This window comes from Lissotriton vulgaris, chromosome 11, assembly GCF_964263255.1.
Source record: "Lissotriton vulgaris chromosome 11, aLisVul1.2, whole genome shotgun sequence".
Classification (NCBI taxonomy): Eukaryota; Metazoa; Chordata; class Amphibia; order Caudata; family Salamandridae; genus Lissotriton; species Lissotriton vulgaris.
This window is the reverse complement of record NC_141699.1, coordinates 348,134,106-348,147,309: the sequence shown is the minus strand read 5'-3', so window position 1 is coordinate 348,147,309 and position 13,204 is coordinate 348,134,106. Positions and strand designations below refer to the sequence as shown.

The 13,204-nt window shown below is 41.5% G+C and overlaps 1 protein-coding gene across 6 annotated transcripts in view; it reads right to left on the bottom strand.

Annotated features, from left to right (window-relative positions):
- Positions 1–13,204, bottom strand: part of OSBP2 (oxysterol binding protein 2) — a 1,786,946-nt gene that overhangs the window by 632,590 nt on the left and 1,141,152 nt on the right. The window lies entirely within an intron of this gene.

Genomic DNA, 13,204 nt, shown 5'->3' with positions numbered 1-13,204 from the left:
TTGAGCCGGGGAATTGAACTATTGCTAGGCAGTGGTGGTGAGTGACTTAACTTTTACTACTGTGCTGAGAAGAGGACATGCTCACGTTCCTCTGCTCACTAACGGCCACATGCATCATTGTTGGCGTTTTCGATTTCTTAATTGCGAAAATTAAGGAATCGCAATTAAGAAATCGCAAACGTCTATGCACCAAGAAATCGCAATTTTTTTTGCGATTTCCTTAATTGCGATTCACAATTTGCGAATCTCAATTAAGGAATCCCTTCCCATTTATTCCTATGGGCCCCATAGGAATGAATGGGAAGTAATTTTCAATTTGCGATTTGCAATTTGCGAATCGCAAATTGAAAATGCAATTTCAAGGGTGCAGGGGGGGTCCAAAGGACCCCCACCCGCACCACTGAAATATAACTTTAAGTGCATTTTTCACAGACACATGCCCCAAGGGCATCTGTGTGTGTAAAATGAAACTTTCACAAATGCACTTTTGTGCATTTTTGAAAGTTTTCGCAAATTACCATGAAGGTCAACTTCATGGTAATTTACCTCTCCCTATTTGCGAATTCGCAAATTTAAAATGTTCATGCATTGCATTTAAGAAATCTCAAATTGCGATTTCCTAAATGCAATCGCAATTTTAGAAATCGCAACATGATTGTGATTTCTAAAATTGCGAAAAACATGATGGATCCCAATTTTGTCAATTGCATTCGCAAACGGCCGAAAATTGCGATTCGCACCGTTTGCGAATGCAATTGACAATGATGCATGTGCCCGTAAGGGACCAGGAGACCTACATCAGTGGCCATAAATAAAGTTAACTGCCCTGCTGAGAACATGAATATCACCTTTGAAAATAAGTCACCAAATCACCTCAACATCAGAGAAATCGAGGAAGTACTAATATTGATCTTCTCTGATCAAAGAGCAGAATGCATGATGACCACTTCAGGACAAATGATTTATCTATGTTACTGATAAGATCCAAGCGTACGAGGGCCTAAAACTACATTGCTTTGTATTCATAAGCTACTCTCCTACATTGGAAATGGATGCCAAGTCGTCTCACCAAGGATTTATGTAAAAAGGGCTACAACCTAGCAACCCACATCCTTGGTTGGAGCAAAGACCTCAACCCATCCTGCTCACCAACAAATGCCCATTCCCGGACACTGCACATGCAGTACCAGTCACTAGGCAGGAAGTCTTCTGTTCCCACAAGGATCTACATCTTGTCTTCATCTACAAACCTATGACACTACACATACATCAGTCCTTTCAAACACCATTGGAAAATCGATGCTGCTAGCTTTAACATCACTGATCTAGCTTATATTTCACCAAAAAGAGGGAAGAGATATTCCAAACCAACATAATCACTCTGACCCCAGACACACTCATCACAAATATTACTCCACCACTAAACACTCAGTCAACATAGACCTCCTCTTTTTTACACCTGCTTCTTTGATCATTACATCAGTACTCTCCTTTTTGTGAAGCCCGATTATATCTAAAGGATAGTAGAGATAATTTTCATTAAAAAAATGCTTACCGCACTTTTATTACATCACACATCTAAAACAACCATAGATAATGCCACATCAAAATAAAAGCATTAATAATCTTTCAGCTTAAATGTTTTCGCTAGTAGAGGCAAACCTTGGATAAAGAGGGACAAACCCTTCCATGCAGTCAAATCCCATTAACTATCATTCAAAAGAATTACACCTCCTGTTAAACCTGTCAGGCAATAGGGTTGTCATCGTCCAAACTTTATGCCTTGCTTCTCCGTGTTGGCTGATCTCGTTTTTGCTGGCTTTAGAACTCTATGCACTTTACCACTGAAGACCAGTGCTAAATTGCATGTGCTCACTCCTCAGAACATGGTAACATTGGCTTATCCCCAAATGGTATAATTAAGTTACTTATAAGTGAATAGTAAAGTGGTACTACATGTACACAGGGCCTGTAAATTAAATGCTACAAGTCGGCCTACAGCACTTATTGTGCTACCAAGTTAAGTAGTCCTTTAACCATGTCGCAGGCCTGCCATTGCACCCTGTGTGTGCAGTTTTTAAGCTGCCATTTCCACCTTGAAAAATAAACCTTTTGCCAAGCCTAAACCTTTCACTCTAATCCATATAAGTCACCCTTATGGACGGCCTTGGACAGCCCAGAGGTTAGAGTGCAGTTTATTTAAGAACTTGGACAAGTACTTTTAAGTTTACATGTCCAGGCAGTGAAAACCTCTTAAATTCGTTTTTTGCTACTGCAAGGCCTACCTCGTCCATAGAGTAAAGTTGGAGTTACCTTATTACATTCAATAAGCTGCAATATCCAAATTGGAGAAGGTAACCAGTTCATGTTTGGTGTTTTGGGAATTGTACTGAAAAAACCTAACTTATGGTGAAGTCGAATTTTAAATTACAATTTTAAAAATGCCACTTTTGGAAAGTTAGCATTTTCCTGCCTTAGCCGTTTAGTGCGTGTAGCCTGTCTCTGGGTCACAGTTGGGTGTACATGACAGTTGGGCTTTGTGTAATCCTTCTAGACAGCCACACACAATAGAGAGCCTAATGGGCATTCACTGGCAGGATCGGAGAGCGGAGTTGAGCACAGCCCTACTTACACTTGAATAGGCTGTGTCCTTCCTCCACACGAATGGTAGCATGCCCCCTGTAGTTAGTCTGGAACCAGGACAGGGAAGGCAGGATGCACTGGGGACTTCAAAGAGAAATCTCTAGAAGCTTCTCCCCCACTTCAAAGGCACAACTGGGTACAAATACTGGACCTCAGACACCATCTCTTCAGTACACTTCTAGAACACTTCTAGACCTGTGAATACTCTATCAGGAAGAATGACTGGTGTGCTGCTGAAAGACTGCCACTCTGCTGTACTGCCCTGCAGGATTGCTACCTTGCTGTGCTGACCTGCTGCCATCTTGCCTGGGTGAGAAGGACTGGACCTGCATCTCTTGAACCCAGAACCCCGGAGTGACTCCAGGGTTAGTTTGCTGGCCTTCTGATCTGAAGCCTCAGAGACTCAACAGGCTTCCCATAGCCTTGCACCTTCACCTGGACTCTGCCATCTGAGAGTCTACCCTACCAAGTGGTGCCACCCCAGTCCTAAACCCTTGGAAGTGGGCTTAAGGTGCTATGCCATCCTGTGTGGGTCCAATGGAACTGACACATCTTCACTGCTGCATGGCGCAACCATGAGCAGAACTGACGCATATTGCTGCGGCTTGGATCAGAACCATCGCAAAGACCTGCATCACCGCTGCAGCTTCTTCTGAACCACCAACGGATCCTCAGTGCAGGCAGTTGCATCCCTCATTGACGGCAGCTTCAAACGATAACGCAGGACTCCGCATCACCTCCTCCCAGCTCCTCGGAACTGATGCATCACACCAACTCCACAACGCATCCTCAACGCCGGACTTCACATGACAAGCTCTTATAAAGAGGATGGTCAACAACAAAGCAGGGACCTCACTCTGCAGCCTTTCCACACCTCAAAACAGACGCACTGCTTTACCAATGTGGATCCTTGCAACGCTCTGCAAAGCAGGATTTAAGGTACTCTATTCAGCGGGCCTAGCTGGGTCCCTGTAGCCAGCCAGCACTCCATCACAGTCGGCTTGAACTTGTGACTTTGTCCCGGTCTGGCATGACCAGATATCCACAGTTGACGCTATTTTTACTAAAACCTTTATAATTGCCTATCTTTGGTTCTACTGATTGGATTTTTTTCATTATTTATAAAAAATTACTCTATTTTTCTAAACCTATTGTGGGATCCTTTTGTAGTGTGTTTCACTTTGTTATTGTTTGAAGTGCTGCACAAATTCTATACTTTACACTTTGCCTCTGAGTTAAGCGTGACTCCTCTGTGCCAGGCTACCCAAGGGTTGAGCACAGATTAATTTATGGTTTGTTTGTAACTTCACCCTGGGAAGAATTGTGGTTGCTGCTTGTTCGCTCTCCTCATCCAGTAAACCCATTTCTTACATCTACCTCAGACACAAGACATGTAGATGGGAAAGTACACAAAACTAGTCTACAGCATCTCTGTAAAATACCCACTGCAAACAACCTACTCAATTGGCAGATATAAAAACAAGGATCCTAATGATAACAACCTCCTTGGCATACAGATTACAAGCTCCACAGAAGCAGTCACATAAAGAACCTCACCAGAGAGCGCCAGGGGGTGGAATGACTAACACAAGACATCTCTCCAATCCATATTTGCGATAGAGTTCATAATATACTTGCAAGTGTTAATCTAAAGTAAAAGGTTATTCATATTTTATCATCATGTTCTCAGTACTAAAGTTTTATTGTAGGTACATCATGCCTTGTGAGGAACTGATTCAAATCAATAAATGGTTCTGGCCCATAATCAGCAAGGCTAGGCCTATACAATGATCTGAACAAAGACACAATTGCCAGTACTGATAGCTATTCAATAAATCATTCTTCTGATTCACACGTGACACTCATAGTGACTGAATGTTTTTTATTTTTTGATTCCGTAACAACGTTTTAAAGAGTTTTAGAGTACAACACCAACCCTAGGAGAGTGTTAACCAAACAGTCCTGTATTCAGGTCATCAAACCTCAATTTAATTTCTCATTATAAGGTGCTTTCACATCTAGACCTGATACTTAATCCTAAACCGCACTTGTTTGGTTACAAACAGAAGGTTGATGCATTTCAAACCCTTAAGTTTTTTAATAGGGTTCTCCTCAGGACCTGGAACAGGGAGCGTATTCGAACTTTGTAATGGCGCTACAGGTGCCTTGTCAAGAATGTAATAAATACCATTCAAGATGTCTGCACCATTGTCTTGAAGATTTTTGATCAATTTGGCGATGTTAAGAAGAGGGGATGGCAATGATGAAAAAGACGTCTTGAGCCAGCGTCTCAAGACTGTGCGTGGATTGAATCCATATTGTGAGTGCCCGTGTACTTGAGTATCTATCAATCTTGAGTAATGTTTCAATCACCCATCCACATTGTAACCAGCCAAGTACGCGGGCAGTCAGAAATAATAATTTGAACTGACTGTATTTGAAATCAAATCTTTAGTTAAAAAATAAGAAAAAATAATTCAGCCACTATGAGTGTCACGTGTGATTGTGAACAGTGATTTGTTGAATTGCTATCGGTACTGGCAATTGTGTCGTTGTTGAGATCATTGTGGGGAACTAAGGCATATCACAGATGTATCACACATGAAGCAAACAGGCGCTGAGCGCTGTAAATCAAGATAAGGTGTTTTGCTTCATCCAGCATCAGTGCCTCCTTCATGTTTTTATTGTTTTATAACACTTGGGCATGGTCCACAATCCAAAACAGAATTGAGGTTAGTGCAACAGATTTCTGTCTATTTCATGTATATAAAATTTAGCATGGGCAAGGGTCGGTGGAGAACTGCGGGATGGTCTAAATAATTTATTTTACATGTTATTTTCACTGATTAATAACGTGGACCATTTCAACCACCATCACATGACACATCTGTATACAATATCCTCGTTCCTGCATTTGTTCGATGTGCACATATTGGGATGAAACAGTGGGATCGCCAACGTTCCTGCTGAAGGTAAGAACTCTCCATGATTCCTGGCCCATTTGATTGCAATTCACTCTTTCCTAGCTGAAATGCATTATGTGCACATATGCCTGATCCTGTTTTTATTTTATGTTTCGTCGTTTATTTATTTCCCATCCCCATGAATTTCGTCTTGGTTCATCACACATTAGTCTTTAAACTTTTAAAACAGTAGCATAAATGAACACCCAGACATGTCAGCATGATAGTGTCATTCGCAAAAAAGTAAAGGATGTGGGATAGCAGTTTTGTTATCGAAGGGTTAGAATTTAATTAGCCTATGAAGATGTAAGGCTAGTCAGGAGTAAACACACATTCCTTCCTTAGACCTCGTTGAATTGGGGCATCATTAGTGGAGTCTCCATATGATCTATTACCAGTGGTTCTTAACTTCTGACTTTTGTGGATGCCCACTTAATAATTACTGGAATCCTGGGACCCCTACTGAGTAATGTTTGGACTCTGAGGGCCCCAGCCTAAGCAATGTTGATGATTTCAGCCAAATACTAAAACAAATATTCATCACACAAATACACAATTAAATATTTTATTTAACTCACAAATAAAAAAAAAACATTTTTATTGCAATGGATGTTTTGAGTTTTTCTAAATCCTGTTAAGGGCACCCATCATCCATAGTATATTCTATTTGATGCGCTTACAATGCTTCCATGAATCAGTCTGAGGATACCAACTTAATTTTCAGCCTTCACTTTTAAATTCCTTCACATTTACAAAACGTTAAAAAAAAATGTAATCTTACACGTTGCTTCTTTATTTGTTTACACTTTATTAATATTTAAATATTAGTATTTTTTCTAAGCAGTCACGGGTCTCCTGAGTAAGCATTGCGGACCACCACAAGTCCCCCATCCCCTGGTCCTGGATAAGAACTGTGGGTCTCTAGATTTTGCTCTGTCAATCTGATGTAAACAGCGGACTATGACAACCGCATTATCAATTTCAGTCTCTAAGATCTCTCATAGAAGGGCATAGTAGCCGAGGCTGTATCCATTAATGGTTATGAACCCTAAGTACAAAAGCGCTTTAATGAGAAGCTTATATTCTTCATGCCAAAGAGATGTAACTTCAGAAATTGTTCAACAGCTCTAATATATCACTGAGAGCAACAAGTATTCAATTCCAAGCAGTATAATCGGTTGTACGGCGCCGCATCGAAATTGATTGTATTAACCTATCATAATATAGCATCCAGTACACAGTATAAGGTAAGTATATTTTCACTACTCTTACCTCCGCCTAAATTTGATGTAGCGGTTAGGTTGATATAGTAAATATGATATCACTCATGCAATATAATGGAGGCGCATCGAACAATCTTACTAGATAGTTTCTAGAACGGCAGCACGGTGTTAATTGCAAAGATAATTTTCATTCTTTTGTTGTTAATTTTCTCTTTCTCAACATCATTCTATAGAGCAGGAATAAGACCAGACTGTAAGCTTGCCTTCTTTATCTCTACAAAGTGCAGGAGGGCACGGCAGAAATCCGATGGAGACTGCAGTAATTATATGCAAATTCTTCCCGGGTCCTTGTAATTTTTAGGTCAATATTATTGGTATAAACATTTGTAAAGAAGAATACTGATTGCGATAATGACAAACAGCTTGCTTCTGCCCTACATATTGGATCATCAATCATCTTCACATATTTCAAGCCTCTGAGTTGGTTGACATCACTCAATAAAGTCACAATCTGAGTCGCGGGGAAAAATAATATTGATGTCTGTATAAAATGTATGATGCGCACTTTGCACATGGACATTGTAAATTTTTGTGCATTTAAATACCGTCAGCATTACATAGTTATTTCATCTTCATTTTGTGCCTAAAGATTATGTGAAGTATCCTCTTTGAGCAATGTCAGCATTTCTACAAATGTGAGTTTGTGCATAGTGCATTTTGCCACATTTCAGGTTTGTTTCTTGATTAATCAATGCACGCAGAAGTGACTGCAAAGTAGAATTATAACATTATAAAAATCTTGAATAAATCAATAATGTATATACACAATTGTTAACCCCATCAGTCGCCTAACGAACCATTCAAGTAAAGTGCACTAACCCTGTAGTGCCCTTGACGTGAAAGGTTCATCAAGCGAGGGGCTGGGTTTCCACCCAATTGAAATGTTGATGGGATTTACGCAAAATCGTTTACATGTCAACCTCCATGCCCACCGTCCCTTCCAGATCAATGGTGCGAGCATGCTGTATGGTGTACTCACGTCATTGGCCCACCGGATGATGCACTGCAAGCAGCCGGTGAGTGCTACTGTGTGTGCCTGTGGGAATTTCTCCAACCTGGGGGGTCTAATGCACTGGTTGAGGCATCTCTGTAAAGGGGAGAGTCTCCCATTTCCAGCAAGGTCTCTCACCAAATGACCCCTGTTCTGGGATTGCGGCTTGGGCCCTAATCCTCGAATTGGCAGCCCCACTAAACAAGAAGAAAGTTTGTTTTGGGGAGAACCCACCCCCCCACTGCTTTGTTGCCTTCACCCTCCCCACAGGGGGTATAGGTATAATATTCTAATATGGCACACTATAGCATGAGGCAATGGGTCAGCCCACTGCAGTCTCTGGCTAACTTCACTGAAAGCAATTTGTTACTATAACAGGGGTAACAGAGGCTTTTAGCTGCCACAGAGAGGCGCTAGTAAGGGCGCACTTGACACCTGCACAATATTAGTCCGGACTCAGAATGTAGTCCGGACTCCGAGTGAAACAGAGTCAGGAAGAGATAGCTAAATGTAGCCTACGCTCATTTTTATGGGGATCTTGTGTAGGAAGAAGGCAAATGATCATGATAGGAGTGACACACAGATCACTGCAATCATCGCTAGTCACATATTCATACCACAGACACACACCGCTCTAACCGCGCTTACAGGTCTCCCAGTAATCTCTGCATGCTTGTGGCACTTGTACATTTATACATATGCCAAAACATCACAAAAAAGAAGCTCCCCGGTGCTTGCTGGGAGGGTCCACTGTTGAAGCATGCCACATACATGAGTGCAGAAGAACTTTCTTCCACTTTTTCCCTCATTTTCCAAATCTGCTCTATGTGACTTAGGGCCATATGTATCAAAAAGTCATTTTGCGATTCTCAATTAGCGATTTTTTGCGAATCGCTATTTGAGAATCGCAAAATGCTATGTATGTAGGATTTGCAATAAATGTTGTGAATCCTACATATTCCTTAATTGCGAATCGCAAATTGCGATTCGCAATTAACTAATACCTCCCCATTCATTCCTAGGGGCCTTGATGCCCATAGGAATGAATGGGAAGACATTCTCAATTTGCGATTAGCAATTAGAGAACCGCAAATTGAGAATGCAATTTCAAGGGTGCAGGGGTGTCAAAAGGACACCCTGTTGCACCCCTGAAATAAGCATGGGTGCACATGTGGCGATAAATACATGCCCTAAGGGTATGTATGTGCTTCACACTGCACTTTGAAAAATGCAAAAAAGTGCATTTTTCAAAGAAATCGCAAAATACCATGGACTTGAAGTTGGTGGTAATTTGCGATTTCTTAAGGCCAAATTGCACTTTTCTGGTACTTCTTACATTGCATTTAAGGAATCGCAAAATTTGCGATTCCTAAAATGCAATTGCAAAATAAGGAATCGCAAATTTTGCGATTCCTTATTTTGCACCCAGATATTCTTTAATACATACCATTTGGCAAAATTGCATTCACAAACGCCAAAATTCTGCGAATTTCGGCATTTGAGAATGCAATTTTGCTTGATACATATGGCCCTTAATGTTGGGAGTGACGGAAGTACTTCAGCAAGTTCTCAGATACCTTTCTGGGAAACCTAGTGAATCCAGAGAAAGACATACAGTGTGAGGGAGGTTAACAGTGAAAGAGTGAGTGAGTCAGAGAGACACAGAGAGCAAGAAAGACAGTGATATTGCGTGAGAAAGAAATTAACAAATCAAGAGAAAGACAGAGAGAGAAAGAAACAGGTAAACCAACTATATGATTACCCATAAAGAAGGTCAATGCAGAAAAAGTGAACTTAAACAGGCAGGTGTGCACTGATCTGCAAAAAGAGAGGAGGAAGCTAGAGAGGGTTTAATGTTGCTTGGAGGAGAGCTCCAGATGTTATAAATCTGGATACTGCTACATCTAATATTAGTAACCAGACACAGACTCGGGCCACTGGTTCTTCTAAAACAACCAGTAGTATGTGTGCTTTGGCTAAAGCTACCTTCAATACTAAACTAATGATAGCTACAACTACTACAATAACAAAGACACCTTGAATTCAGTTACCATGCCCTGTTCGGTGGAAGATCCTGGATCTCAGTACGTTCTCCTTCCCCACTGCTCCCAAGACCCGACCACCTTGAAATCAATAGGCATATCCATCCTGCTCAGCATAAGACCCTGGATCTTAGAGCCTCACCCAATGGTCTTATTCCCTCCCTAACATTTGTGTAATATGAGCACGATTTGTGAATGTTTCCCTTCCTTCCCCAACCTGCCATGGTCCATCAAGCTTGTACAGCATGCAGATGCTCTCAAAGCGATGCTTATGAGCATGCAGTATATCGACAAAGTTGTTTTGAGTCCTACTGCTGTTCAAGCTCTGCGAGGGGAGTACGCCAATGACAATGATGTTACCCCAGACTCTATGATCAGTTCCATACCTTACTTTTTCGTTGACCGCATTGTTATCCGTATTTTGGTTGTAGTTTTTACAAAGCGCTGCGTACCACCTAAGAAAGTGTCAGAGCGTGTATGGAGGAAAATCAAGGGGGAAGATGATGACAATGACACTTGAGATGATCAAGTTAGTCAATAGATTAGGTGAGGCTGACGATAAGACGCTGCCGAACGATGTTGAAGCCTTAAGATGTGTAGAGCACAAAGTCATATACCTGCTCAGCCTTCAAAGCATGTAATGGCCCCCGCCCTGTTCAACGGATCATGCATACTTAAGCTTCCCACAATTCATTTATTTATTTTATTTATGGAGTTCTATATAGCGCCAACAAGACCAATTCTGGCCTCGGAGCGCTATAAAGAGTAAAATAGCATAGAATGTACAAGGAGTAATAAACACAGTCGTGGGTGATATCAGGTCGCTATACAATGAAAAATAACATGCTATGCACAAATAATACAAAGGGACACAGGGTGCTATCATGAAGCAAGAAGAACTGTGCTATGTACTGTAGAATACCCATACGTTGCGTTGAAGTGAAGATTGGCAGAAGCAAACATTGGAAGAGACATAAAACTAACGAATGAGAGTCAGAGAAAATAAAGGAATGTGGCAGGAAACAAATGAATTCAATGTGGTACGGTAATTCGCATTAGAGAGAAGGAGACTATTCAGTAGTAACAGCTTTACTTCTTTTTTTGAATACGGTAATTGAAGGGTTGGTCCTTTTCTCCATCACCTTATATCTCATATTAAGTCCATGTTTGTCATACTAGGAAAGACTCATCAGTTCAATATAAATTCACCAGTGTGCTCACATTTTATATATTTGTGGTAGGGTTTCTAAGTTGAATTTAACCTTCAATCATAGATGTGCTGTACTTTTGGCTCCTGACCATTGGATAAAAAGCATTTCGTGCAACAACAAATAAACAACTAAACAATGAGCAGTGTTGTGACTGGAAAGACAGCGCTTCCTGACACAACAGATGCATATATTACAAGTCAGTGAACAAAGAACCAGCTGAACAGCAGCATATCAGTGTAGCGTGAATGGCTGGTTTCGTCTTTACTTCATCGCTGTCTGCGCCCTGGTTTCTGAATGGTGAAAAGAAAATCAGATTTCTTTCCTAATTTGACGTCTGCAAAATATATTTTCTTCCAATCTGTCAAGCGTTTTAACAAAATAATTTTGACCAATTGAATAATAGCGAACACCACAAACTGAATTGTCCCAAATAATATATTTAATTTACAAATGTGATTTCTCTCGTGCTCAGTTAGTACTGAAGTCTTTTATGCTGCAAACAGCAAACTGAATTGCTACAGGGCATGGCGGTCTCAAATCTTGCCAGTCTGTCCAGATAGCTCACATAGACTGCCTAGCTGAAAACCACTGAGCGACAGCACGGAAGAAACACAACCTAAGACCAACAAAAGTAAATAAGATACAGCTGTCCACAGACCTAATAACATTAAAAAACAAGAGCAATGACATCATCAACCTATGTAGTAAAAAAAGCGTTCAGAGACCCAAGGAAGAAGCAGCGCCAAGATCCAGCAACATTCAGACGTACAATTAAAACCTCAAAAATGATGGACAATGTTATCATTGTTCATTACGTTAACCACATTCCCGCATAAATAGCAGGCTAAAGCCAGCGGTGTCAATTAAGGATATTGAGGAGTGGCTTCCTTTACCTCTATATTGTGTTTTGGAATCGTGAGCAAAGCCCAGGATACATCTGGCATTAGGGGTTATGAATGCAGAAAAATATCAAACACTAAGCATGCCTCTAAAAGCTAGGTTTGCTTTCACACGTTGTTATACCCTGCCCTTCCAGAAGCCTCATTGACGTAGCTGAGCATATACGAGTGATACAAAGGTCCATCATTGTGATATCATAATGGGTTCATAAATCTTTTCCTTCCTTCGTACTTTCCTTATTATCACACAGATCTACTCAGATCTGCTTTGGAATGAGCCCCTGCCAAGACAATGAGGAAAGGGTTGCATGCCACAATACTGAGATTAATAGTAGTGACCTGGGTATCCACTGTCAGCTACTAACAGATCAACAAGTTAAGGTAGGTATAGGCAGGGCCACTGGAATTATGGGCCTAATTATGATGCTAGTCGGGCACTCATAGCGGAATGGAACTGCTGTACCATACGTCGGCAGTTCCACCCACTGTACTTGGATAGGGCGGGCGGAAACATCCATTTTGAATGTCAGCTTCTGTGGCCGGCAGAAAAGGGCTGCAGAACAAGCTGCCAATGGAAGATGAATGGTTGTAAACCTCCCTACACCGTCTGGCAGGCACCATGCAGGGCCTGCCACACGCCACAGGGATGTTTAGGGGGGCACAACAGGTGCCCCCATAGCGAGGGGCCAGGGGGAGCCAAACGTACTTCCCACCTGTTTTTCATGGTGGGCGGAATGCCATGAAAGGGCAGTTGGAAACCAACATCATAATCGCGAAGACAAGGCCAGCTCCGCCATCATTATGGGATTGTCATGGTAATACGGCAGTTGGAGGGAAACCATCGATTTCAGGCAAAAAGCCAACAGCTAGCTTTTGGATGTCTTTCCACCCGACATGGAAATTGGGTCCTATGTGATTGTGTGGCTTAGGGATTTTGCTCAAAATTATACATTTGCCGTGTTTGCCATATAACCCGTCATCTTCTGCATGTCAAGAGTTTCACAGCAAAAACATTGTATCTAGTTAAAAAGCTTCAAAGAACTCAGTGATACCTGTTGTCGCGCACTGGAAGGCCCTTTGCAAAGATTGACTGAAGTTGCATAACCTTAGTCCCCGCAGCCCCAGTGGTGTGGCGGTAGGGGGCAACTCCATGGACCTAAAATATTGTACAT